Source organism: Diorhabda carinulata, chromosome 11, assembly GCF_026250575.1.
Source record: "Diorhabda carinulata isolate Delta chromosome 11, icDioCari1.1, whole genome shotgun sequence".
Lineage (NCBI taxonomy): Eukaryota > Metazoa > Arthropoda > Insecta > Coleoptera > Chrysomelidae > Diorhabda > Diorhabda carinulata.
In genome coordinates, this window is record NC_079470.1 from 951,847 (window position 1) to 966,199 (window position 14,353).

Genomic DNA, 14,353 nt, shown 5'->3' on the forward strand with positions numbered 1-14,353 from the left:
ATTCGACTTTAAATTAGGAAGATAGACTTAGAAAATTTTCACTCAACACAAAGTGACAATCGACCTCAATGGGCTTCAATCAATGTTAATCGACGATATCTGACAAAGTTAGATGCAAACTCACTCAAATATATTAGAAATGTTGAAATTCGACTTCAAATTAGGAAGATAGACTTAGAAAATTTTCACTCAACACAAAGTGACAATCGACCTCAATGGGCTTCAATGGATGTTAATCGACGATATCTGACAAAGTTAGATGCAAACTCACTCAAATATATTAGAAATGTTGAAATTCGACTTCAAATTAGGAAGATAGACTTAGAAAATTTTCACTCAACACAAAGTGACAATCGACCTCAATGGGCTTCAATGGATGTTAATCGACGATATCTGACAAAGTTAGACGCAAACTCACTCAAATATATGAAAAATGTTGAAATTCGACTTTAAATTAGGAAGATAGACTTAGAAAATTTTCACTCAACACAAAGTGACAATCGACCTCAATGGGCTTCAATGGATGTTAATCGACGATATCTGACAAAGTTAGACGCAAACTCACTCAAATATATGAGAAATGTTGAAATTCGACTTTAAATTAGGAAGATAGACTTAGAAAATTTTCACTCAACACAAAGTGACAATCGACCTCAATGGGCTTCAATCAATGTTAATCGACGATATCTGACAAAGTTAGATGCAAACTCACTCGAATATATTAGAAATGTTGAAATTCGACTTCAAATTAGGAAGATAGACTTAGAAAATTTTCACTCAACACAAAGTGACAATCGACCTCAATGGGCTTCAATCAATGTTAATCGACGATATCTGACAAAGTTAGATGCAAACTCACTCAAATATATTAGAAATGTTGAAATTCGACTTCAAATTAGGAAGATAGACTTAGAAAATTTTCACTCAACACAAAGTGACAATCGACCTCAATGGGCTTCAATGGATGTTAATCGACGATATCTGACAAAGTTAGACGCAAACTCACTCAAATATATGAGAAATGTTGAAATTCGACTTTAAATTAGGAAGATAGACTTAGAAAATTTTCACTCAACACAAAGTGACAATCGACCTCAATGGGCTTCAATGGATGTTAATCGACGATATCTGACAAAGTTAGACGCAAACTCACTCAAATATATGAGAAATGTTGAAATTCGACTTTAAATTAGGAAGATAGACTTAGAAAATTTTCACTCAACACAAAGTGACAATCGACCTCAATGGGCTTCAATCAATGTTAATCGACGATATCTGACAAAGTTAGATGCAAACTCACTCAAATATATTAGAAATGTTGAAATTCGACTTCAAATTAGGAAGATAGACTTAGAAAATTTTCACTCAACACAAAGTGACAATCGACCTCAATGGGCTTCAATGGATGTTAATCGACGATATCTGACAAAGTTAGATGCAAACTCACTCAAATATATTAGAAATGTTGAAATTCGACTTCAAATTAGGAAGATAGACTTAGAAAATTTTCACTCAACACAAAGTGACAATCGACCTCAATGGGCTTCAATGGATGTTAATCGACGATATCTGACAAAGTTAGACGCAAACTCACTCAAATATATGAAAAATGTTGAAATTCGACTTTAAATTAGGAAGATAGACTTAGAAAATTTTCACTCAACACAAAGTGACAATCGACCTCAATGGGCTTCAATGGATGTTAATCGACGATATCTGACAAAGTTAGACGCAAACTCACTCAAATATATGAGAAATGTTGAAATTCGACTTTAAATTAGGAAGATAGACTTAGAAAATTTTCACTCAACACAAAGTGACAATCGACCTCAATGGGCTTCAATGGATGTTAATCGACGATATCTGACAAAGTTAGATGCAAACTCACTCAAATATATGAGAAATGTTGAAATTCGACTTTAAATTAGGAAGATAGACTTAGAAAATTTTCACTCAACACAAAGTGACAATCGACCTCAATGGGCTTCAATGGATGTTAATCGACGATATCTGACAAAGTTAGACGCAAACTCACTCAAATATATGAGAAATGTTGAAATTCGACTTTAAATTAGGAAGATAGACTTAGAAAATTTTCACTCAACACAAAGTGACAATCGACCTCAATGGGCTTCAATCAATGTTAATCGACGATATCTGACAAAGTTAGATGCAAACTCACTCAAATATATTAGAAATGTTGAAATTCGACTTCAAATTAGGAAGATAGACTTAGAAAATTTTCACTCAACACAAAGTGACAATCGACCTCAATGGGCTTCAATGGATGTTAATCGACGATATCTGACAAAGTTAGACGCAAACTCACTCAAATATATGAGAAATGTTGAAATTCGACTTCAAATTAGGAAGATAGACTTAGAAAATTTTCACTCAACACAAAGTGACAATCGACCTCAATGGGCTTCAATCAATGTTAATCGACGATATCTGACAAAGTTAGATGCAAACTCACTCGAATATATTAGAAATGTTGAAATTCGACTTCAAATTAGGAAGATAGACTTAGAAAATTTTCACTCAACACAAAGTGACAATCGACCTCAATGGGCTTCAATCAATGTTAATCGACGATATCTGACAAAGTTAGATGCAAACTCACTCAAATATATTAGAAATGTTGAAATTCGACTTCAAATTAGGAAGATAGACTTAGAAAATTTTCACTCAACACAAAGTGACAATCGACCTCAATGGGCTTCAATCAATGTTAATCGACGATATCTGACAAAGTTAGATGCAAACTCACTCAAATATATGAGAAATGTTGAAATTCGACTTTAAATTAGGAAGATAGACTTAGAAAATTTTCACTCAACACAAAGTGACAATCGACCTCAATGGGCTTCAATCAATGTTAATCGACGATATCTGACAAAGTTAGATGCAAACTCACTCGAATATATTAGAAATGTTGAAATTCGACTTCAAATTAGGAAGATAGACTTAGAAAATTTTCACTCAACACAAAGTGACAATCGACCTCAATGGGCTTCAATCAATGTTAATCGACGATATCTGACAAAGTTAGATGCAAACTCACTCAAATATATTAGAAATGTTGAAATTCGACTTCAAATTAGGAAGATAGACTTAGAAAATTTTCACTCAACACAAAGTGACAATCGACCTCAATGGGCTTCAATGGATGTTAATCGACGATATCTGACAAAGTTAGACGCAAACTCACTCAAATATATGAGAAATGTTGAAATTCGACTTTAAATTAGGAAGATAGACTTAGAAAATTTTCACTCAACACAAAGTGACAATCGACCTCAATGGGCTTCAATGGATGTTAATCGACGATATCTGACAAAGTTAGACGCAAACTCACTCAAATATATGAGAAATGTTGAAATTCGACTTTAAATTAGGAAGATAGACTTAGAAAATTTTCACTCAACACAAAGTGACAATCGACCTCAATGGGCTTCAATCAATGTTAATCGACGATATCTGACAAAGTTAGATGCAAACTCACTCAAATATATTAGAAATGTTGAAATTCGACTTCAAATTAGGAAGATAGACTTAGAAAATTTTCACTCAACACAAAGTGACAATCGACCTCAATGGGCTTCAATGGATGTTAATCGACGATATCTGACAAAGTTAGATGCAAACTCACTCAAATATATTAGAAATGTTGAAATTCGACTTCAAATTAGGAAGATAGACTTAGAAAATTTTCACTCAACACAAAGTGACAATCGACCTCAATGGGCTTCAATGGATGTTAATCGACGATATCTGACAAAGTTAGACGCAAACTCACTCAAATATATGAAAAATGTTGAAATTCGACTTTAAATTAGGAAGATAGACTTAGAAAATTTTCACTCAACACAAAGTGACAATCGACCTCAATGGGCTTCAATGGATGTTAATCGACGATATCTGACAAAGTTAGACGCAAACTCACTCAAATATATGAGAAATGTTGAAATTCGACTTTAAATTAGGAAGATAGACTTAGAAAATTTTCACTCAACACAAAGTGACAATCGACCTCAATGGGCTTCAATCAATGTTAATCGACGATATCTGACAAAGTTAGATGCAAACTCACTCAAATATATTAGAAATGTTGAAATTCGACTTCAAATTAGGAAGATAGACTTAGAAAATTTTCACTCAACACAAAGTGACAATCGACCTCAATGGGCTTCAATGGATGTTAATCGACGATATCTGACAAAGTTAGACGCAAACTCACTCAAATATATGAGAAATGTTGAAATTCGACTTTAAATTAGGAAGATAGACTTAGAAAATTTTCACTCAACACAAAGTGACAATCGACCTCAATGGGCTTCAATCAATGTTAATCGACGATATCTGACAAAGTTAGATGCAAACTCACTCAAATATATTAGAAATGTTGAAATTCGACTTCAAATTAGGAAGATAGACTTAGAAAATTTTCACTCAACACAAAGTGACAATCGACCTCAATGGGCTTCAATGGATGTTAATCGACGATATCTGACAAAGTTAGACGCAAACTCACTCAAATATATGAGAAATGTTGAAATTCGACTTCAAATTAGGAAGATAGACTTAGAAAATTTTCACTCAACACAAAGTGACAATCGACCTCAATGGGCTTCAATCAATGTTAATCGACGATATCTGACAAAGTTAGATGCAAACTCACTCGAATATATTAGAAATGTTGAAATTCGACTTCAAATTAGGAAGATAGACTTAGAAAATTTTCACTCAACACAAAGTGACAATCGACCTCAATGGGCTTCAATCAATGTTAATCGACGATATCTGACAAAGTTAGATGCAAACTCACTCAAATATATTAGAAATGTTGAAATTCGACTTCAAATTAGGAAGATAGACTTAGAAAATTTTCACTCAACACAAAGTGACAATCGACCTCAATGGGCTTCAATCAATGTTAATCGACGATATCTGACAAAGTTAGATGCAAACTCACTCAAATATATGAGAAATGTTGAAATTCGACTTTAAATTAGGAAGATAGACTTAGAAAATTTTCACTCAACACAAAGTGACAATCGACCTCAATGGGCTTCAATCAATGTTAATCGACGATATCTGACAAAGTTAGATGCAAACTCACTCGAATATATTAGAAATGTTGAAATTCGACTTCAAATTAGGAAGATAGACTTAGAAAATTTTCACTCAACACAAAGTGACAATCGACCTCAATGGGCTTCAATCAATGTTAATCGACGATATCTGACAAAGTTAGATGCAAACTCACTCAAATATATTAGAAATGTTGAAATTCGACTTCAAATTAGGAAGATAGACTTAGAAAATTTTCACTCAACACAAAGTGACAATCGACCTCAATGGGCTTCAATGGATGTTAATCGACGATATCTGACAAAGTTAGACGCAAACTCACTCAAATATATGAGAAATGTTGAAATTCGACTTTAAATTAGGAAGATAGACTTAGAAAATTTTCACTCAACACAAAGTGACAATCGACCTCAATGGGCTTCAATGGATGTTAATCGACGATATCTGACAAAGTTAGACGCAAACTCACTCAAATATATGAGAAATGTTGAAATTCGACTTTAAATTAGGAAGATAGACTTAGAAAATTTTCACTCAACACAAAGTGACAATCGACCTCAATGGGCTTCAATCAATGTTAATCGACGATATCTGACAAAGTTAGATGCAAACTCACTCAAATATATTAGAAATGTTGAAATTCGACTTCAAATTAGGAAGATAGACTTAGAAAATTTTCACTCAACACAAAGTGACAATCGACCTCAATGGGCTTCAATGGATGTTAATCGACGATATCTGACAAAGTTAGATGCAAACTCACTCAAATATATTAGAAATGTTGAAATTCGACTTCAAATTAGGAAGATAGACTTAGAAAATTTTCACTCAACACAAAGTGACAATCGACCTCAATGGGCTTCAATGGATGTTAATCGACGATATCTGACGAAGTTAGACGCAAACTCACTCAAATATATGAAAAATGTTGAAATTCGACTTTAAATTAGGAAGATAGACTTAGAAAATTTTCACTCAACACAAAGTGACAATCGACCTCAATGGGCTTCAATGGATGTTAATCGACGATATCTGACAAAGTTAGACGCAAACTCACTCAAATATATGAGAAATGTTGAAATTCGACTTTAAATTAGGAAGATAGACTTAGAAAATTTTCACTCAACACAAAGTGACAATCGACCTCAATGGGCTTCAATCAATGTTAATCGACGATATCTGACAAAGTTAGATGCAAACTCACTCAAATATATTAGAAATGTTGAAATTCGACTTCAAATTAGGAAGATAGACTTAGAAAATTTTCACTCAACACAAAGTGACAATCGACCTCAATGGGCTTCAATGGATGTTAATCGACGATATCTGACAAAGTTAGACGCAAACTCACTCAAATATATGAGAAATGTTGAAATTCGACTTCAAATTAGGAAGATAGACTTAGAAAATTTTCACTCAACACAAAGTGACAATCGACCTCAATGGGCTTCAATCAATGTTAATCGACGATATCTGACAAAGTTAGATGCAAACTCACTCGAATATATTAGAAATGTTGAAATTCGACTTCAAATTAGGAAGATAGACTTAGAAAATTTTCACTCAACACAAAGTGACAATCGACCTCAATGGGCTTCAATCAATGTTAATCGACGATATCTGACAAAGTTAGATGCAAACTCACTCAAATATATTAGAAATGTTGAAATTCGACTTCAAATTAGGAAGATAGACTTAGAAAATTTTCACTCAACACAAAGTGACAATCGACCTCAATGGGCTTCAATCAATGTTAATCGACGATATCTGACAAAGTTAGATGCAAACTCACTCAAATATATGAGAAATGTTGAAATTCGACTTTAAATTAGGAAGATAGACTTAGAAAATTTTCACTCAACACAAAGTGACAATCGACCTCAATGGGCTTCAATCAATGTTAATCGACGATATCTGACAAAGTTAGATGCAAACTCACTCGAATATATTAGAAATGTTGAAATTCGACTTCAAATTAGGAAGATAGACTTAGAAAATTTTCACTCAACACAAAGTGACAATCGACCTCAATGGGCTTCAATCAATGTTAATCGACGATATCTGACAAAGTTAGATGCAAACTCACTCAAATATATTAGAAATGTTGAAATTCGACTTCAAATTAGGAAGATAGACTTAGAAAATTTTCACTCAACACAAAGTGACAATCGACCTCAATGGGCTTCAATGGATGTTAATCGACGATATCTGACAAAGTTAGACGCAAACTCACTCAAATATATGAGAAATGTTGAAATTCGACTTTAAATTAGGAAGATAGACTTAGAAAATTTTCACTCAACACAAAGTGACAATCGACCTCAATGGGCTTCAATGGATGTTAATCGACGATATCTGACAAAGTTAGACGCAAACTCACTCAAATATATGAGAAATGTTGAAATTCGACTTTAAATTAGGAAGATAGACTTAGAAAATTTTCACTCAACACAAAGTGACAATCGACCTCAATGGGCTTCAATCAATGTTAATCGACGATATCTGACAAAGTTAGATGCAAACTCACTCAAATATATGAGAAATGTTGAAATTCGACTTCAAATTAGGAAGATAGACTTAGAAAATTTTCACTCAACACAAAGTGACAATCGACCTCAATGGGCTTCAATCAATGTTAATCGACGATATCTGACAAAGTTAGATGCAAACTCACTCAAATATATTAGAAATGTTGAAATTCGACTTTAAATTAGGAAGATAGACTTAGAAAATTTTCACTCAACACAAAGTGACAATCGACCTCAATGGGCTTCAATGGATGTTAATCGACGATATCTGACAAAGTTAGATGCAAACTCACTCAAATATATGAGAAATGTTGAAATTCGACTTTAAATTAGGAAGATAGACTTAGAAAATTTTCACTCAACACAAAGTGACAATCGACCTCAATGGGCTTCAATCAATGTTAATCGACGATATCTGACAAAGTTAGACGCAAACTCACTCAAATATATGAGAAATGTTGAAATTCGACTTTAAATTAGGAAGATAGACTTAGAAAATTTTCACTCAACACAAAGTGACAATCGACCTCAATGGGCTTCAATGGATGTTAATCGACGATATCTGACAAAGTTAGATGCAAACTCACTCAAAGATATGAGAAATGTTGAAATTCGACTTTAAATTAGGAAGATAGACTTAGAAAATTTTCACTCAACACAAAGTGACAATCGACCTCAATGGGCTTCAATGGATGTTAATCGACGATATCTGACAAAGTTAGATGCAAACTCACTCAAATATATTAGAAATGTTGAAATTCGACTTCAAATTAGGAAGATAGACTTAGAAAATTTTCACTCAACACAAAGTGACAATCGACCTCAATGGGCTTCAATGGATGTTAATCGACGATATCTGACAAAGTTAGACGCAAACTCACTCAAATATATGAGAAATGTTGAAATTCGACTTTAAATTAGGAAGATAGACTTAGAAAATTTTCACTCAACACAAAGTGACAATCGACCTCAATGGGCTTCAATCAACGTTAATCGACGATATCTGACAAAGTTAGATGCAAACTCACTCAAATATATGAGAAATGTTGAAATTCGACTTTAAATTAGGAAGATAGACTTAGAAAATTTTCACTCAACACAAAGTGACAATCGACCTCAATGGGCTTCAATCAATGTTAATCGACGATATCTGACAAAGTTAGATGCAAACTCACTCAAATATATTAGAAATGTTGAAATTCGACTTTAAATTAGGAAGATAGACTTAGAAAATTTTCACTCAAAACAAAGTGACAATCGACCTCAATGGGCTTCAATGGATGTTAATCGACGATATCTGACAAAGTTAGACGCAAACTCACTCAAATATATGAGAAATGTTGAAATTCGACTTTAAATTAGGAAGATAGACTTAGAAAATTTTCACTCAACACAAAGTGACAATCGACCTCAATGGGCTTCAATCAATGTTAATCGACGATATCTGACAAAGTTAGATGCAAACTCACTCAAATATATGAGAAATGTTGAAATTCGACTTTAAATTAGGAAGATAGACTTAGAAAATTTTCACTCAACACAAAGTGACAATCGACCTCAATGGGCTTCAATCAATGTTAATCGACGATATCTGACAAAGTTAGATGCAAACTCACTCAAAGATATGAGAAATGTTGAAATTCGACTTTAAATTAGGAAGATAGACTTAGAAAATTTTCACTCAACACAAAGTGACAATCGACCTCAATGGGCTTCAATCAATGTTAATCGACGATATCTGACAAAGTTAGACGCAAACTCACTCAAATATATGAGAAATGTTGAAATTCGACTTTAAATTAGGAAGATAGACTTAGAAAATTTTCACTCAACACAAAGTGACAATCGACCTCAATGGGCTTCAATGGATGTTAATCGACGATATCTGACAAAGTTAGATGCAAACTCACTCAAAGATATGAGAAATGTTGAAATTCGACTTTAAATTAGGAAGATAGACTTAGAAAATTTTCACTCAACACAAAGTGACAATCGACCTCAATGGGCTTCAATGGATGTTAATCGACGATATCTGACAAAGTTAGACGCAAACTCACTCAAATATATGAGAAATGTTGAAATTCGACTTTAAATTAGGAAGATAGACTTAGAAAATTTTCACTCAACACAAAGTGACAATCGACCTCAATGGGCTTCAATGGATGTTAATCGACGATATCTCACAAAGTTAGACGCAAACTCACTCAAATATATGAGAAATGTTGAAATTCGACTTTAAATTAGGAAGATAGACTTAGAAAATTTTCACTCAACACAAAGTGACAATCGACCTCAATGGGCTTCAATCAATGTTAATCGACGATATCTGACAAAGTTAGACGCCATCTCACTCAAATATATGAGAAATGTTGAAATTCGACTTTAAATTAGGAAGATAGACTTAGAAAATTTTCACTCAACACAAAGTGACAATCGACCTCAATGGGCTTCAATGGATGTTAATCGACGATATCTGACAAAGTTAGACGCAAACTCACTCAAATATATGAGAAATGTTGAAATTCGACTTTAAATTAGGAAGATAGACTTAGAAAATTTTCACTCAACACAAAGTGACAATCGACCTCAATGGGCTTCAATCAATGTTAATCGACGATATCTGACAAAGTTAGACGCAAACTCACTCAAATATATGAGAAATGTTGAAATTCGACTTTAAATTAGGAAGATAGACTTAGAAAATTTTCACTCAACACAAAGTGACAATCGACCTCAATGGGCTTCAATGGATGTTAATCGACGATATCTGACAAAGTTAGATGCAAACTCACTCAAAGATATGAGAAATGTTGAAATTCGACTTTAAATTAGGAAGATAGACTTAGAAAATTTTCACTCAACACAAAGTGACAATCGACCTCAATGGGCTTCAATGGATGTTAATCGACGATATCTGACAAAGTTAGACGCAAACTCACTCAAATATATGAGAAATGTTGAAATTCGACTTTAAATTAGGAAGATAGACTTAGAAAATTTTCACTCAACACAAAGTGACAATCGACCTCAATGGGCTTCAATCAATGTTAATCGACGATATCTGACAAAGTTAGATGCAAACTCACTCAAAGATATGAGAAATGTTGAAATTCGACTTTAAATTAGGAAGATAGACTTAGAAAATTTTCACTCAACACAAAGTGACAATCGACCTCAATGGGCTTCAATGGATGTTAATCGACGATATCTGACAAAGTTAGACGCAAACTCACTCAAATATATGAGAAATGTTGAAATTCGACTTTAAATTAGGAAGATAGACTTAGAAAATTTTCACTCAACACAAAGTGACAATCGACCTCAATGGGCTTCAATCAATGTTAATCGACGATATCTGACAAAGTTAGACGCAAACTCACTCAAATATATGAGAAATGTTGAAATTCGACTTTAAATTAGGAAGATAGACTTAGAAAATTTTCACTCAACACAAAGTGACAATCGACCTCAATGGGCTTCAATGGATGTTAATCGACGATATCTGACAAAGTTAGATGCAAACTCACTCAAAGATATGAGAAATGTTGAAATTCGACTTTAAATTAGGAAGATAGACTTAGAAAATTTTCACTCAACACAAAGTGACAATCGACCTCAATGGGCTTCAATGGATGTTAATCGACGATATCTGACAAAGTTAGACGCAAACTCACTCAAATATATGAGAAATGTTGAAATTCGACTTTAAATTAGGAAGATAGACTTAGAAAATTTTCACTCAACACAAAGTGACAATCGACCTCAATGGGCTTCAATCAATGTTAATCGACGATATCTGACAAAGTTAGACGCCATCTCACTCAAATATATGAGAAATGTTGAAATTCGACTTTAAATTAGGAAGATAGACTTAGAAAATTTTCACTCAACACAAAGTGACAATCGACCTCAATGGGCTTCAATGGATGTTAATCGACGATATCTGACAAAGTTAGACGCAAACTCACTCAAATATATGAGAAATGTTGAAATTCGACTTTAAATTAGGAAGATAGACTTAGAAAATTTTCACTCAACACAAAGTGACAATCGACCTCAATGGGCTTCAATCAATGTTAATCGACGATATCTGACAAAGTTAGATGCAAACTCACTCGAATATATTAGAAATGTTGAAATTCGACTTCAAATTAGGAAGATAGACTTAGAAAATTTTCACTCAACACAAAGTGACAATCGACCTCAATGGGCTTCAATCAATGTTAATCGACGATATCTGACAAAGTTAGATGCAAACTCACTCAAATATATTAGAAATGTTGAAATTCGACTTCAAATTAGGAAGATAGACTTAGAAAATTTTCACTCAACACAAAGTGACAATCGACCTCAATGGGCTTCAATGGATGTTAATCGACGATATCTGACAAAGTTAGACGCAAACTCACTCAAATATATGAGAAATGTTGAAATTCGACTTTAAATTAGGAAGATAGACTTAGAAAATTTTCACTCAACACAAAGTGACAATCGACCTCAATGGGCTTCAATGGATGTTAATCGACGATATCTGACAAAGTTAGATGCAAACTCACTCAAATATATGAGAAATGTTGAAATTCGACTTTAAATTAGGAAGATAGACTTAGAAAATTTTCACTCAACACAAAGTGACAATCGACCTCAATGGGCTTCAATGGATGTTAATCGACGATATCTGACAAAGTTAGACGCAAACTCACTCAAATATATGAGAAATGTTGAAATTCGACTTCAAATTAGGAAGATAGACTTAGAAAATTTTCACTCAACACAAAGTGACAATCGACCTCAATGGGCTTCAATCAATGTTAATCGACGATATCTGACAAAGTTAGATGCAAACTCACTCAAATATATGAGAAATGTTGAAATTCGACTTTAAATTAGGAAGATAGACTTAGAAAATTTTCACTCAACACAAAGTGACAATCGACCTCAATGGGCTTCAATCAATGTTAATCGACGATATCTGACAAAGTTAGATGCAAACTCACTCGAATATATTAGAAATGTTGAAATTCGACTTCAAATTAGGAAGATAGACTTAGAAAATTTTCACTCAACACAAAGTGACAATCGACCTCAATGGGCTTCAATGGATGTTAATCGACGATATCTGACAAAGTTAGACGCAAACTCACTCAAATATATGAAAAATGTTGAAATTCGACTTTAAATTAGGAAGATAGACTTAGAAAATTTTCACTCAACACAAAGTGACAATCGACCTCAATGGGCTTCAATCAATGTTAATCGACGATATCTGACAAAGTTAGATGCAAACTCACTCAAATATATTAGAAATGTTGAAATTCGACTTCAAATTAGGAAGATAGACTTAGAAAATTTTCACTCAACACAAAGTGACAATCGACCTCAATGGGCTTCAATGGATGTTAATCGACGATATCTGACAAAGTTAGACGCAAACTCACTCAAATATATGAGAAATGTTGAAATTCGACTTTAAATTAGGAAGATAGACTTAGAAAATTTTCACTCAACACAAAGTGACAATCGACCTCAATGGGCTTCAATCAATGTTAATCGACGATATCTGACAAAGTTAGATGCAAACTCACTCAAATATATTAGAAATGTTGAAATTCGACTTCAAATTAGGAAGATAGACTTAGAAAATTTTCACTCAACACAAAGTGACAATCGACCCCAATGGGCTTCAATGGATGTTAATCGACGATATCTGACAAAGTTAGATGCAAACTCACTCGAATATATGAGAAATGTTGAAATTCGACTTTAAATTAGGAAGATAGACTTAGAAAATTTTCACTCAACACAAAGTGACAATCGACCTCAATGGGCTTCAATCAATGTTAATCGACGATATCTGACAAAGTTAGATGCAAACTCACTCAAATATATTAGAAATGTTGAAATTCGACTTCAAATTAGGAAGATAGACTTAGAAAATTTTCACTCAACACAAAGTGACAATCGACCTCAATGGGCTTCAATCAATGTTAATCGACGATATCTGACAAAGTTAGATGCAAACTCACTCAAATATATTAGAAATGTTGAAATTCGACTTCAAATTAGGAAGATAGACTTAGAAAATTTTCACTCAACACAAAGTGACAATCGACCTCAATGGGCTTCAATCAATGTTAATCGACGATATCTGACAAAGTTAGATGCAAACTCACTCAAATATATTAGAAATGTTGAAATTCGACTTTAAATTAGGAAGATAGACTTAGAAAATTTTCACTCAACACAAAGTGACAATCGACCTCAATGGGCTTCAATCAATGTTAATCGACGATATCTGACAAAGTTAGACGCCATCTCACTCAAATATATGAGAAATGTTGAAATTCGACTTTAAATTAGGAAGATAGACTTAGAAAATTTTCACTCAACACAAAGTGACAATCGACCTCAATGGGCTTCAATCAATGTTAATCGACGATATCTGACAAAGTTAGATGCAAACTCACTCAAATATATTAGAAATGTTGAAATTCGACTTCAAATTAGGAAGATAGACTTAGAAAATTTTCACTCAACACAAAGTGACAATCGACCTCAATGGGCTTCAATGGATGTTAATCGACGATATCTCACAAAGTTAGACGCAAACTCACTCAAATATATGAGAAATGTTGAAATTCGACTTTAAATTAGGAAGATAGACTTAGAAAATTTTCACTCAACACAAAGTGACAATCGACATCAATGGGCTTCAATCAATGTTAATCGAC